Below are 15,398 nucleotides of genomic sequence, written 5' to 3' on the forward strand. Positions count from 1 at the left end.
TGGTTTTGGGTTGTGGGAAAGGGGCCTGCCGTGAACGAGGCTGCCATGAACATCTGTGCACTCCTCTGTGGGTGGGGTGTGCATTCACTTCTCTTGGGTGTGAGTGTGGTGGTGGGGTGTGTAGTCTTCACAGATCCTTCAAAACAGTTTTCCAACGTGGCTGCACCAGCATGGGCTCTCATGCTGGAAAGTGTTGACTGAAGGAATAAATTCAGGCCAGGGTCTGTTAGAGTTTAACTTAATCCCAGTTTACTTCCCTAAATACACACATAGAGATACACACACACACACACACACACACACACACACACACGACTTTCCACGGGGCCCTGTTGTTATAATGCCCAAATTCTGAACTCAAAGGATGCACAGGACCCCAAGTGATGTAACCCCTCTGTGATTCTCCAGGCTCATTTCTTAATTTAAAGAATTATTTTATTTAGGGGTTGGCAGATGGCACCGTGGGTAAGGGCGCTGGAATCCCACATGGCTGACCACAGTTTGAGTCCCAGACCTGGCAACTGTCTTTCTCACTTTCCCTCTCTCTCTCATTCTGTCCCTCTCTGGTCAAATTAAAATAAATAAATAAATATTAAAAAAATAATTGTTAGGAAACAAATTATTTAAAAAAAGAATTATTTTATTTAACTTTATTTATCTATTTTAATTTGACCAGAGAGGACCAGAGAGAGAGAAAGAATGCAAGCCACCAAGTCCAGTCCTCAAACCACCATGGGCCGTGTGGGAGTCTAGCACCTTTAACCACCATGCCATCTGCTGGCCCCCCTCCAGGCTTATTTTAATCACACCCTCCACCCTGGCAGCACGTATTTTGGTTACATTGGTTTTCTCTTACTCAGATTGCCGCAGTTGACTTCCCTGAGCCTCAATTTCCTCATCTGTAAAATGAGAATAACAGCAGTACTGACTTCCCGTGGGCGTCGTTTGGTTTAAATGAATTGACCCTAGAAACCCCGTCCCAGGGCCAGCCAGGGGTGTGGTGGTTAAGGCAGCTGAATCTCATGTGGCATGTGTGCCCAAAATCCCGACAGGAGGGAGAAATCAGAGAAGAGATTGCTGCGTGACCGTGCCCCATGTGGGTGTTTCCTCACTTTCCCTGTCTCCGGCAAGAACATGTACTCGCTGGCAAATTTAAAAAGAAAGAAAGAAACCTGGTCCCACGACAAGCCCTTCATCCCCATGCGTTAGGCCTCACTTCCATCGGCTGCCCTGCCCGCCCCCTCTCTCCTCTCTTTTCTAAACTCAGTGAAATGCCTAACCCGATCGCCCTGGCTGGGTGACTATTACACTTCCTGGGAGAGTTTACCAGCAGGTGAGGGAGCTCAGACAAGTGCCCAGATCCGTAGGGAGCAGTCTCTGGGGACACAGGGGCACACGTGCTGAGTGCCGGGCCGTGTCCGCGCATGCTGGGTCACTGACTTTTCCCACGCTTGCAGAGGAGGAGCCCAAGTCTCGCAGTGGGTTGTAAGTCTGTAGTGACCCGGCAGGGCGTCTCACGAGCCGTGCTTCATTTGAAGCTTCTCCTCCTCATGCTGTGCTGCTTTTGCAACGGAGAACGGACCGGACAGCGCAGAGAGGTGCAAGGTGTTCCAGAGATCATAGTGGCAAAATCCCAGCTAATTCGGAGGTTTCTATTTAAAAGGGCTTCGTGGGGGAACCAGCAGTTGGTGTGATGGCTATGTCGCTGGACTCCCATGTAGTCGTTCACAATTTGAGTCCTGGACCCAGCGGCTTAAACTCACGCCAGGTGCGTGTGCATGTGTGCCCAAGATCCTGAGAGGAGAATGGAGGAGAAGGGATTGTGGGGTGGCATCCCCCCGGGGGCTGATTTCTCGCTTTCTGTCTCTCTGTCTCTATCTTTCTGGGGAACGCAAGCGCCCTATAGCAAAAACCTCTCAAAAAAAAAAAATAAATAAATAAATAAAATAAAAATAAAAAGCTCCATGCGATACAAAAGCTGACTTGGAGGGTAGGGAAGATGTTTGTCAGGTGGCTGAGAAAGCAAATAGGACCAGTGAGAAAGCCTTTCAAGATAAAGGGAACAGCAAGAGGAAAAATGCAGATTCCGAAAGGACAGGATATTTTTTTGGGGAAAAAAAAGGAATACAGGCTCTGGCATTGGCAAAACCCTCCTCATGAATTGTCCAAATCCCATCTCTACCAGGTACTTGCTGTGTGACATTGGTTGAGTTGCTCAACCTCTCTGGGCCTGTTTCCTTGTTTGTAAAATGAGGAAAACAACAGCCCCTTGGAAGTGGTTTGGGAGGATGATGTGAGATGATGCTCAGTAACCACTGTCGACATTTAGAACGCCACAGACTCACGCCCCATCTTGTCACCTGCTCCTGGGAGATCAGGATGAGAAGAACAGAGGAAACCACTTTTGTTTTTTTCTGGCTCTAGGTCAAGAAGTTGGACGCGCTTGTTCCTCTTGGTATCTTCTCAGCAAATGGCTGTGGAATCATGCGTTCTTAGGTCTGCCTTCTGCAAAATGCCAGTGTCAGCAAAATGTAATGGAACGAGACCATAAAAATATGCGTGACGCTCACCTAAGTACCTGATTACAGATATTTGGCTTCAGCAGATATCTCAGGCCCTTTGCTCAGGGGAAAAAGTGAAGGTTGCTTTCTGGGATCAATTATACAAATTTAACATCAATCCACTTCCCTTCCTGGTCACTAACAAGACCCTGAAGCTTGGCCCCGTGGGAGAGTGGGAATCACAAGGAGAGAAACGGGGTGTTTTTAAAGCGTTGCTATTTCCCTGTCTGTTGAGCCAGCTGGAATGTGGCCCACAAACTGCTTCAAGGCACTGAGACCCTCAGCCTGTCCTCCACGTACTCTTTGTGTCCGTAAAACTCCAGGCTGATTTTTGCCGCCATCCCGGCCCTCACCCCGTACCCCTCTCCTGCTCCCCCTAGGAGTGGTGAGGAGAATTTAATCCATATGGCTTTGATTCCCTCACTCATCCACATGCAGTTTTCCAAGAGCCATTTGATCTCCAAGATGTGATGTGAGTGTCTTTTTGTATTTTTTTTTTCCCCTTAGTAAAGAAAAGCTGACGGTTTGCCAAAAGAAAATGAACTCCAAACCCTCCGGGTCTGAAGTGGGTTCAAGCATCAGATCCAGGGGGAGCCAAAGGGGATGTTGCTTACTCAGGGGCCTAGAATCTTCTCTTCAGAAGCCAGGTGAATCCAGGCAGAGCGGGATTCTTCTCTTTTCTTTTCTTTTTCAATTTACCAAAGGATGTGTGCGCTTTCTGGAGAGAGACCGAAAGAGACAGAGTAAGGGAAACTGGGAAGTCACCCCCTGGGGGGGGATGGCCACACCGCAGTCCCTTTTCTTCCATTCTCCTCTCTGGACTTTGGGCAGACATATGCACGCCAGGCATGTTTCTCAAGCTGCTGGGCCCAGGACTGGAACTGCACAGTGGGCCATGTGGATCCAGCGCCTTCACCACCACGACTGGCTGGTCCTCTTTTGCTTTCCTGTCTCGTGTGTGTGTATGTGTGTGTGTGCACATGTGCACATGCACGCTCTACGCACCTTTTATCCTCGTAACTGGGTAACAACTGCCGCGGGGAAATTCTGCCTGAGTGCCGAGCGCCGTGCTAAGTGACTGACTTCGTGGACACTCACGGAGCCTTCCAAACCACTTTTTGACAGATGTGCTTCTTCTCTCCTTCTCTCCTTTCTTCCTTTCTTTCTTTCCTTCTTTCATCAAGTATATACTGAGCATGTATTATGCACCAGGCACTTTTCTAGGGTCTGGAGACACGGCAGCGAGGAAACCAATTCCATCCCTGTGTGGCGCTTCCCTTCTCGTTTACCAGCAGCTAGGCAAACAAATAAGATGTTTTCAGGTAGTAACCAGGAGACATAAAGAAACCAAAATGGAAGCTGACTTGAAAGACACCAAAAGGGACCAGCAGTTTGCATAATGGCTATGTCGCTGAACTTCCACGTAGTAGACCACGGTTCGAGTCCCAGACCCGGTGGCTTAAACTCACTCTGGATGCATGCGTGTGCATGCCCAAGATCCCGAGGGGAGAATGGAAGAGAAGGGGTTGCTGTGTGGCCATCCCCCCTGGGGGTTGATTTCTTGCTTTCTGTCTCTCTGGTGAGCGCACATGCCCTGAGCGCCCATGGCCCATAAGAAAAAAAAACACTCAAAAAAAAAAAAAAAAAAAGAAAAACAGAGAGAAAGACATCAAAGATTATGCTGCAAAGATAAGGGAGTGAGGCTCCCTGCAGAAGGGACAGCCAGAGCAATGTCCCAGGGTAAGAGCACAGGTGACATCTTCAGGGAGCAGGTCACGGCCAGCTCGATGGAGCTGGGGAACAGAGAGGCAGATGGTGGAGCAGACGCAGCCCCAGAAGAGCCTGGGTCAGGCATGTAGGGCTGGGGAGAGGGGGTGCAGGGGGACTGAAGTTTAGGCAGCAGAGGCCTGGTCTGACGGTGTTTACACCACTGCCATGGGCCAAGTAGAGGAGAGTTAGGGAGGCCAGGACAGAGAGTTACTGCTGTCCTCAGCGTCTGGGCTGTCCTTGTTGGGGGTCTCTCACCCCAGACTGTTTGAGGTGGAGGTCGCCGTCTGACTCCAATACTCAGAGCGGAACCTCAGGAACTAAACAACTGTGGTTACCCCAGGGTGCTTGTCTTGGTGGCTCTGCGTTCCAGCAGAGAAGCAGGATTCCAGGTCCGACTCACCAGGTGGGCTTGCTGACGGACTGCAGGTGCGGGAGGAAAGGGAGTGGACCACCGAGAATGGCGGTGGGCAGAGGCTCGAGCAAACTGGGGCAGCCCATTGGAACGTTAGCCCCCTTTCCAAGTAAGAAAACGCAGGCTCAGAGAAGTCGAATTACCTGACCGAGATCCCACAGGAAGGGGCACGGTCCAGACTTGTGCCCGGGATTTTCGGTCTTTCATACCTGTGTCCACAACCCATTGACTTGCCCGTAGAGCATCCCAGGCACCTGTGCTTGTGGGTGCGCATTCCTCCCAGATAGCAGTGGGGCTTCTCAGGCCCTTTGGGGCCTTTCCCCTATCTGATGGTATAACTCCCTCCCAAGGACACATACCCAGGAAACCTCTTCATTTCAAGAGTTTTCTATTTTATATCTTTTTTTTTTTCCAGAGAGAGATTTTTGCTATAGAGTACATGTGCTCTCTAGAGAGACAGAGACAGAGACAGAAAGTGAGAAATCACCCCCGGGGGGGATGGCCATGCAGCAATCCCCTCTCCTCCACTCTCCTCGCAGGATTTTGGACACACGTGCACACACACCTGGTGTGAGTTTTTAAGCCTCCAGGTCCAGTATTCGACCGTGTGGGAATCCAGCACTTTAACCACTGCGCCACCTGCTGGCCGTGGGTTTTCTTTTTAAACAAGCAGAGGACAGATCCTATTGCATTTCCCTTTACTGAGTTACTTTTATTTCAACAATTTGCTTGTGCCTACTATATATCCAGTAGGAGTTTACTAAGCTCTGTTGGTTAAAGGCCAAGTGAACGCTGCAGTTTCTGCTCAATGATAAAGTGCTGTCCAAAGATCTCATTCAATCAGTCAGTCCGTCCGTCAGTCATTCTGAGTACCATCTCAGATGTAAGCTCCTTGAGCCACACCTTCCCAGCATCAGATCCAGCAGAAAAGCAGAATTCCACGTCCTCAGTCATTGAAACGGAAACCCTAGTATTGCATCCCTTGGGCCCAGATTGGCATGGCATGGATCATATGGCCACGATGGCCACGAGAATGTCACGTTCCAATTGGCTGGGGTGAGGTTAGCCCTCCCCTGTCCCATGTGGACTGAGACTGTGGAAGCATGATCCCACAGAAGCATCTAGACTCTAAGGACAGGGGAGAGATGACAGGGAGAAAAGCAGCCCATGTCTCCCGTGGTCATCAGTATCACATCAGTAGTCATCAATACCAGAAATACAGACCGGGGATTTCTACAGCCCAAAGCTGGCTGCAAGAATCCCAAAGTTCTCCAACCAAGGATTTAGGGATGTCGTTCTTTCTGAGTACCATCTCAGATAGGCTGTTGCATGTTAGGGACTCAGAGATAAGCAAAAGCTGATTTCTGCCCTAAGATGACTTCTCATCTGGTTGGGTGTGAAAGCTATGAGTGTGTGTGCATGTGTGTGAGTTTTGAGTATGAGGAATGAGTGTATAAATAAGTACACTTAATACTGTGTGTGTCCAAAGTATTGGGAATACTAAAAGAAACACGCTTTTACTCTTGGGGTTGCTGGGAGGTGTGGATTCTATTAGAGACAGCTTCCGGGAGAAGGTCACGTTCCAGCTCAGACTTCAAGGACAAGGGGAGAGACTCCCTTGGAGCAGAGTGGAAGATGAAGGTGATCGTGTGTCCCACCTGAGTTAGGGAGGAGGTTGGGATGGGGGAATAGCTGGAGCAGGGTGGAGGGAGGAGATTATTGACACATCCCTAAATCCTGGCTTGGAGAACTTTGGGATTCCTGCAGCCCGCTTTGGGCTGTAGAGATTCCCTGATCTGTGTTTCTGGTATTGATGACCGTGGTAGACATGGGCTGCTTTTCTCCCTGTCACGCGGCCGCTGTTCTTACCGGAGCAGCCCTGATGCTTCTGTGGGATCATGCTTCCGCAGTCTCGGTCCACATGGCACAGGGGAGGGCTAACCCCACCCCAGCCAATTGGAACACAACATTGTCTTGGCCATGGCGGCCATATGATCCATGTCATGCCAATCTGAGCCTAAGAGACGCTATTCTAGGAATTCCGTTTCAATGACTGAGGACGTGAAATTCTGCTTTTCTGTTGGATCTGATGCTGGGAAAGTATGGCTCGAGGCAGCCACTTTACTTAGAATGGGGGCAACATAAAGGAAATAGATTTAAGTCACAGAGAGGGAACTAGTTCCTGGTGACATCCTTTGAGCCCTGAATCCTGAATCAGCTGACACCTGAAGCCAGCCTCATCCCAGGACATGAGCCGCTCAGTTGCTTTATTAGCTTTAATGAGTTCGAATGGGACCCTGCAACTCACACCAACAGATCCCAACCATTGATAATAACCTGGTTAATAACACAGTAAAGTGACATCACTCCAAGAAAGCCTTTCCATTTTCCCAAGAAATGTTGGACTAGGGATGCGAAGGAACGGAGAAAGTGAGAGCGCGGACATTGCAGCCAGGAATTCCATGGGAGGGGCAGAATTTGGTGGCCTGTTCTTAGTAATGTCAGTCACTTTGATGTCCCTGAGTGGAAGGTTGTACTGCAGCGGTGGCATTTCGGTGGAAAGAGTTTTGTAATTTCAGCCCCAGTTTTTTGTTGGTGGTGGTGGTGGGGGGGGGACTTTTTGTGGTTTTGTTTTCCTAATTCAAAAGTAATGGTTTAAGTCATCGCCGAATTAGAAACTATTTGGATTTCAAAGAATCCTAGAGATCACCTGGTTGAACCTCCTGAAGCCTCTGCGTCTTCAACAGTAAAGCAGAGATGCTGTGAGTGGGACCTCACAGGCGCGGGAACTGTCCTGTCTGCTAAGCTTGCATTCAGGATTCTGCGGAAATAGCTCATAGCTTGGGTTACAGGAGTTCACGCCTCATTCTAGAGAATCCGAGTACAGGTAGTGCTTTAGAAAATGACCTCTGTTCAATGGGTGGATGAATGGTTTAGTGTCTCTCTGGGCCTCAGTTTCCTCATCTGTAAAATGGGGGTAATAATAGTACCTTCTTCATAAGTGGCTATTAAATATTAAATCAGGTCAGACTTGGGCCTAGGGGTTAAGGGAACTGGATCCTGCATGGGTGACCATGTGGTTCTAGACCTGGCTGCAGTGGCTTAAAACACATGCTGGGAGTACGTGTAAATAGGCCCCAAGTCCTAAGAGGATGGAGAAATGGAGAAAGGATTGCGGCTTGACCACATCTCATTGGGGGTGCTTTTCCCCTCTTCCTATCTCTCTGACTCTTTTTGTCTGCCTTCTCTGGTAAGTGCACTTGCTCTCTGCCAATAAAATAATATTAAATAAAGCCCCTGGCTCTTCCAGAGTCACTCTCCTCCCTTGTCAGCCGACCCTGCTGTGTTTGGAGGCTGACCAGAGTGGTTATAGCCACCGGGTCCCCACCCTCTGGTTTCTGCTAGGTTCCAGTCCACCGGCACACGAGGTTGGAACAAAGATAGAGCGAGGTCAGGCACACCCTGTGGGGGTTACATGAACTGGCTGTGTCTGGTCTCCAAAGGCCCTGGAGGGGTGACAGCCCCACTGTTAACACCCTCGGGGTAGGGTGGGATTGTATGGTCTCTCTGCATCTTACACACACTTTTGCAAAATTTATTAAGCTCTTTTCTTTTTTTCTTTCATTTATTTATTTTTACATTTTAAGCTCTTTTCTTTTTTTTTGGAGATTTTTTTGCTATAGGGTACGTGCGCTTGCCAGATGCGCCCGGTGTGAGTTTAATCCACCGGGTCCAGGACTCAAACCACTTTTGACTGTATGGGAGGCCAGTGGAGGCCAGTGACATAGCCATTATGCTAACTGCTGGTCCCTATTAAACTCTTTTCAAAGCCCCTGATCTGGGCACGCCCTCTGCTTCTCCTGGCCCCTAACCCGTGTACTCCTGCAACAAGGTGTGGAACAGGGCCTGGCCTATCCTGAGTGCAGTCTGCTGCTGCTATTTTGTTTTCTACAAAGAACTGAATGTGTGATGGATGTGTGGTCTGACCATTAACTCAAACCACTTTGGACTGTATGGGAGGCCAGTGGAGGCCAGTGACATAGCCATTATGCTAACTGCTGGTCCCTATTAAACTCTTTTCAAAGCCCCTGATCTGGGCACGCCCTCTGCTTCTCCTGGCCCCTAACCCGTGTACTCCTGCAACAAGGTGTGGAACAGGGCCTGGCCTATCCTGAGTGCAGTCTGCTGCTGCTATTTTGTTTTCTACAAAGAACTGAATGTGTGATGGATGTGTGGTCTGACCATTAATTTCATTGTTTGAGGTCTACTCTTCTTAATCAGATGTTGTGGTTTGACTCACCGGTTAGGAGTGGCATTGAGGAATGACTGCCTTCCAATCCAAGTACTGCCAGAAGGGATGGATTATGGGTAAAGTCCCCAGACCCAGGTCATCACATTGGATTCTCAGAATCCTCTAGCATCCTGATGTCCTCTTCCCATAACCCTCAGGACTCTCACCTAGAGCCCAGGAGGTCTCCTACTTAGGCTAATCTGATGTAAGCAAATTCAAATGTACTTAAAGCTCCCGGTAAGATCTTGTACACTCTTCACTGAATGTTCATGGCCTCCCATAGATGCTCCACCTCCCAGTGTGATGGAGCCTGGAGGCAGGTCTTAAGGAGTTAATTAAGATTAGTTGAGGTCATGAAGGTGGGCCCTTGTGATGAGATTAGCATCCTTTTTTTTTTTTTTGGAGAGGTTTTCGCTATAGGGCGTGTGAGCTCGCCAGACAGACAGAGAGAGACAGAGAGACAGAAAGTGAGAAATCACCACCCAGGGGGGATGGCCACGCTGCAATCCTTTCTCCTCCATTCTCCTCTCGGGATCTTGGGCATGCACGCACACGCGCCCGGCGTGAGTTTTAAGCCACCGGGTCCGGGACGCGAACCACAGTCGACTACGTGGGAGTCCAGCGACATAGCCATTATGCTAACTGCTGGTTCCTGGATTAGTGTCCTTTTAAGAAGAAGATCTTGCGACCAGCAGATAGCATAGTAGTTACATCACTGAACTCCCATGTAGTTGACTATGGTTCGAGTCCTGGACCCGGTGGCTTAAAACTCACGCCGGGCGCGTGTGCGTGCATGCCCAAGATCCCGAGAGGAGAATGGAGGAGAAGGGATATTAGCGTGGCTATCCCCGCCCCCTCCCCGGGGGAGGGTGGTTTCTCACTTTCCCTCTCACTATCTCTGCCTCTCTCTCTCTCTCTTTCTCTGGTGAGCACACGTGCCCTAAGGCAAAATCCTCTTTTAAAACACTTAAAGAAGAGGATCTTGCTGGAGGTTTTTCTCGTTCTCTCTGCCATGTGAGCACACAGCGAGAAGGCAGCTGTCAGCAAGCCTGGAAGACAAGCTTTTAGTAAGGAACCAAATTGTGTGGCATCTTGATCTTGGACTTCCTAGCCTCTGGAAATGAGAGAAAGAAAGACTTGTTGTTTAAGCCGCTCAATCTATGGTATGCTGTTACAGCAGCCTGAGCCGAATAATACAATGTAGATATTTCGTGTGTGTATCAATAGTACGAGCTTCTCCCTGAGACCTCATGCAGGCCAGGTACTGTGCTAAGCACTCCAGACGGATGACCTCATTCAGGCACCACAGCGACACTTAAGGCTTCTTGTCTTAGGAACTGCCTTTAGTTCCTATAATGAGACCAGGAATAACAGTAATTTTAAAAATACTTAACTTTTTTTGGACCAGCAGTTGGCATAATGGCTATGTTACTGGACTCCCACGTAGTCGACCGTGGTTCAAGTCCCGGACCCAGTGGCTTAAACTCATGCCGGGCATGTGTGCATGCGTGCCCAAGATCCCGGGAGGAGAATGGAGGAGAAGGGATTGCAGCATGGCCATTCCCCCCTGGGGGGTGCTTTCTCACTTTCTGTCTCTCTGCCTCTCTCTGTCTTTCTGGCGAGCTCATGCACCCTATAGCAAAAACCTCTCCCCCAAAAAAGAAAACTTAATTTTTTCACACATGAAAGAAGACCAAGCTTGGCAGCTTTGTAGTAGCTTCATGATGATCAGAGTTTTGGGCTTCTTCTGTCTTTCTTAGTTCAGTGTTCCATCTTCAAGGTTACCTCATGGCCCAACATGGCTGCCATAGCTCCAGTCATTCACTTTATCCACATTCCTATGAGGGAAGGGAAAAAAGCCAAAAGATCATTTTAAAGTTCCACCTTGATACATCCTTCCTTATAGCACTTTTTCAGAAGCTCTGCACAACAACCTCTATTTAGATCTCTTGAGCCAGAGATTGTTTCATGGCCACACCTAGCCACAAAGGAGCCTGGCCAGGTAATCTTTTAGCTGGGTTCACTGCAGTTCTCAGTAATGCTAAGACTGTTACTAAGAAAGAAGGGGAGGGCCAGTGGGTAGCATGGCGGTTAAGAGGGTCAAATCCTACATGGTCAACTATGTGGTTCAGGTCCCAGACCTGGAGGCTTGAAAAACACGCTGCATGTGTGTACGTGCATGTCCAAAATACCAAGAGGAGAATAGAAGAGAAGGGATTGTGTCAGGGCCATCCCCCTGGGGGCAAGGGGTGCTTCTTCACTTTTTTCTATGTCAGTCTCTGACAAGAGCACGGGACTCATAGAAAAAAAAATAATATAAGTAAATAAAAGAGAAAAACTAGAAAAAGAAAGACAAAATATGAGGCTGGCCATCTCTGCCATGAATGCTACTCTTGTTGCTTTTCCAATGAGGAAACTGAGGCTCTGAGAGTCAGGCCATGGTAAGACAGAGCCAGCGCTAAAACAGATCTGCCCTACTGCGGGGCCCACGTGCTTTTGCCGCTGTTTGCCTAAGCCTGATAAAGTCTGCTCAAGAAGAAAGGTAGGCACCCCCCGTAGGCACAGACCCGCGGCTCCTTGGTGGGCGCCTGCTGAATAGGTGCAGAGCTTAACTGACCGGCACTGGGTTTCCAGACAGCGCCCTCACGGAGATAAAGGACTGCCTTAACTTGTGTGCTTGTCTCTTTCCTGGTAGACCCCAGGCTTCGAGTGGGCCATCTTGCCCACGCGCTCAGTCGTGCGCACCTCACACGTCCCGTGGAGTCAATAAACATTTATTGAATAAATGAAGGGAGGGGGAGTGAATGCACAGACTTGAATATAGCAACCAGTCTCAAAAGCAAGCCCAGATTTTTTTTTTTTTTCCGGCTGGTATTTATTCCCAACTGACCAGTGGTGTTGGAACCACCCCCTTAAGAAGTAAAATTTCCCTAATGTCAATCTTGAGCCCTAAGAGTGTTGCCCCATGAGACCCTTTTCTGGTAGATTTTCTGACTCTCTCTTTTTTCTGATTGGCCTAAAAAATGTACTGAGGAATTATGCTAATGCTTCTGTCTCTCCAACCACATCCTACTGAGGATTGAATCTATTTTTCAAAGACAAAACTGAGTTTTAATTTAGTGTCCCCTTGACATTTTCCCTTTCAAGCACATGAAGGATGCTTCTGTGAGGGAGAGGTCTTGGGAAATCTTTCACGGATGGCTACGCTTCATGCCTGGGTGGAGTAACCCTCAGCATGCCAGCTTTCAATTAGAAGTAAATAAATGGAGACAGCTTTGCAGAGTGCCCGACACTCGGAAAGATCAACCCAGGGCCTGGGGGCTGGATGTCTCCCAGTGCAGCAGAAAATTTTCATTTACATTTTTTGGGTGGTTTCTGAGCAGCTTTACTGTGCCAGCTTTAACCTTTAAGACCTTCTCCCCCTCTTCCTGCCGCTCCGCCCACTCAGGCTTTGAGAATGCCATGAGTCTGCAGGCACCTGCAGGGAAAAAAAGGCTGCGATTTCTCTGTGAAAGTGGAGCCTGAACTAAATTTTCCAGATAGAAATTTGGCCCTCTTGGGACTAAGCGGTGCGTCATCTCTTCCTCCCCACCCAGGATTATAATTCTGTTTGGAACCAGTATAGACGGGAACATGTCTCTTTCTGCCCACCCCATCTTAAGATGACTTCATGGGAACTTTGGTTTGGATTGAGATAGGGCATGTTCTGGAGGGACCCTTCTTGCTGTTTCATATGCCCACATTTTGAGACCTGAATGAAAGACTGTGGTGCCATTTTGAGATTCTTCTAACAGGGAACTGTGTCAGTCAGTTGTTGCTGCATAACCAAATCTTAGTAGCTTAAAACAGCATCATTTTCTTAGCTCACAATTGTGCACGTCAGCAATGTGGGCTGGCCTCAGCTAGGCAGTCCTTCTAGTCTGGGCTGAGCTGGACTGGACTCAGAAAGGCATGATCAGTTGCTGGTTTGGCTTAAGATGGTCTCTGCTCCGATGATGGGGCCACGTGTGCTCTCATCATCCAGCTGGCCAGCCTGGGCTTGCTTACATTGTGATGGAAGGGTTCCAAGAACGAGCGCAGAGGAGTGCAAAGTCTCTTGAAACCTAGACTCAGAATAGGCACAGGTCACTTCCGCTCCATTCTGTTGGTCAAACCAAGTCACAAGGCCAGCTCTATTCTAGGAGTGGAGAAACAGCCTCTGCCTCTTGATGAGAAATCAAGCAACACATTTTGATCTTTAAAATTGATGACAGGAGTGGTTTTCCAAATCTGCTTCTCAAGGCCTCTGACTTTTATGGAAGAGCCTCAGAGTCAAGATGAAAGTTGGGGCTGTCCTCTCTTAGAGCACAGTAACTCACCTTACCTATGGGATCTATTAGACTTCTGAGCAAGATCTGATTTGAACAAGGGTTGCCATGGTTAAAAGACTTTTAAATACTAATTCATTAGAAGTGATTGTCAAATTTTCCCTACCTCCTTCTGTCCTCTGTGACTCATAGAATTGCACTTCCTGTTTTCCGGTGAAAGAGTACTAGGGTCAAGAAGTAGGGAGACTGATCTTGGCCATTCACTCCTCACTCTCCACAGCCCAAGTCCCCAAGCAACCTCAGTTTTCTAGTCTTTAAAAAGGAGGTGGAAGATAGTAATACCTATTAGAAGAGTCCAGACTCTGAAGACAGGCTTTCAAGGCTCAAACTTCAACTTCCTCATTTGCAGTGTAGCCTTAGGAAAATTACTTAACCTCTCGGGAACTTTCTAGAATGCTCAGTCAGAAGCGGAGGAGCAGCGGCTGCCTGAGCTGCGTACAGCTACGTGCACCTTCCTGCTCCCCCACGCCGGCCTCAGCCCGCTCACCGGCTGTAGAAAATGGTGAAAGAAACGACTTACTCTGATGTTTTGGGGGTCAAACCCAATGCTACCCAGGAAGAATCGAAGAGGGCGTACAGGAAACTGGCCTTGAAGTACCACCCTGATAATCCAAATGAAGGCGAGAAGTTTAAACAGATTTCTCAAGCTTATGAAGTTCTCTCTGATGGAAAGAAAAGGGAATTATATGATGAAGGAGGAGAGCAGGCAATTAAAGAGGGTGGAGCAAGTGATGGCTTTGGCTCCCCAATGGACATCTTTGATATGTTTTTTGGAGGATGAGGAAGGATGCAGAGAGAAAGAAGAGGTAAAAATGTTGTACATCAGCTGTCAGTAACCTTAGAAGATTTATATAATGGTGCAACAAGAAAACTGGCCCTGCAAAAGTGTGATTAGTGACAAATGTGAAGGCCAAGGATGTAAGAAAGGAGCAGTAGAGTGCTGTCCCGATTGCCGAGGTACTGGAATGCAACTGAGCGTTAATCAGATAGGACCTGGGGTGTTTCAGCAAATTCAGTCTGTATGCGTGGAGTGCCAAGGCCATGGAGCACGGATCAGCCCTAAAGATAGATGTAAAAGTTGCGATGGAAGGAAGATAGTTCGAGAGAAAAAGATTCTAGAAGTTCATGTTGACAAAGGCATGAAGGATGGCCAGAAGACAACATTTCTTGGGGAAGGAGACCAAGAACCAGGACAGGAGCCAGGAGATATAATCATTGTACTAGATGAGAAAGATGCTATTTTCATTCGACAAGGAAACCTTTCCATGTGTATGGTCATATAGCTGGTTGACACATTGTGTGACTTCCAGAGGCCAATTTCCACTCTTGACAACCGAACCATAGTCATCACCTCTCATCCAGGTCAGATTGTCAAGCATGGAGATATCTAGTGTGTGTTAAATGTGCCAATTTATCATAGACCATATGAAAATGGTCACCTAATCATTGAATTTAAGGTAAACTTCCCTGAGAATGGCTTTCTGTCTCCTGATAAACTCTCTTTGCTGGAAAAACTTCTACCTGAAAGGAAGGAAGTAGAAGAGACCGATGAAATGCTGAAATGCACCAGGTAGCACTGGTGGACTTTGATCCAAATCAGGAAAGATGGCGCCATTACAATGGAGAAGCAGATGAGGAGGATGAACATCATCCCCGAGGTGGTGTTCAGTGTCAAACCTCTTAATGGGGCCAGTGAATAAGACTGCTGGCATTTGATATGCAGTAGTGAATGAATGTGAGGGACTGTAACCATAATATGCTCACTACTTGCTATCGTTTTTGTTTTAATATTCATCTATAGTAATGTTTTAAAACATTAAAGGAAGAATAAATGCAAATATAAAAGCTGACTTTGCCCTGTATGTTTGATGACTTCAGTGTGCAAGATGCAGTTTTAATAGCTGTCAAAACTACAAAGTTCCCGGGGACCAGCAGTTAGCGTAATGTCTATGTCACTGGACTCCCATGTAGTCAATCGCGGTTCGCATCTCAGACTC

The 15,398-nt window shown here is 48.1% G+C and overlaps 1 long non-coding RNA gene and 1 pseudogene across 1 annotated transcript in view; both read left to right on the forward strand.

Annotated features, from left to right (window-relative positions):
• LOC102471762 (uncharacterized) overlaps positions 1-15,398 on the forward strand; it is a 52,055-nt gene that overhangs the window by 17,705 nt on the left and 18,952 nt on the right. The window lies entirely within an intron of this gene.
• On the forward strand, positions 13,827-15,085 carry LOC102471334 (dnaJ homolog subfamily A member 1 pseudogene; annotated as a pseudogene).

The sequence above is a fragment of the Tupaia chinensis genome, unplaced genomic scaffold (genome assembly GCF_000334495.1).
Source record: "Tupaia chinensis unplaced genomic scaffold, TupChi_1.0 Scaffold000570_1, whole genome shotgun sequence".
NCBI classification, from domain to species: Eukaryota; Metazoa; Chordata; class Mammalia; order Scandentia; family Tupaiidae; genus Tupaia; species Tupaia belangeri.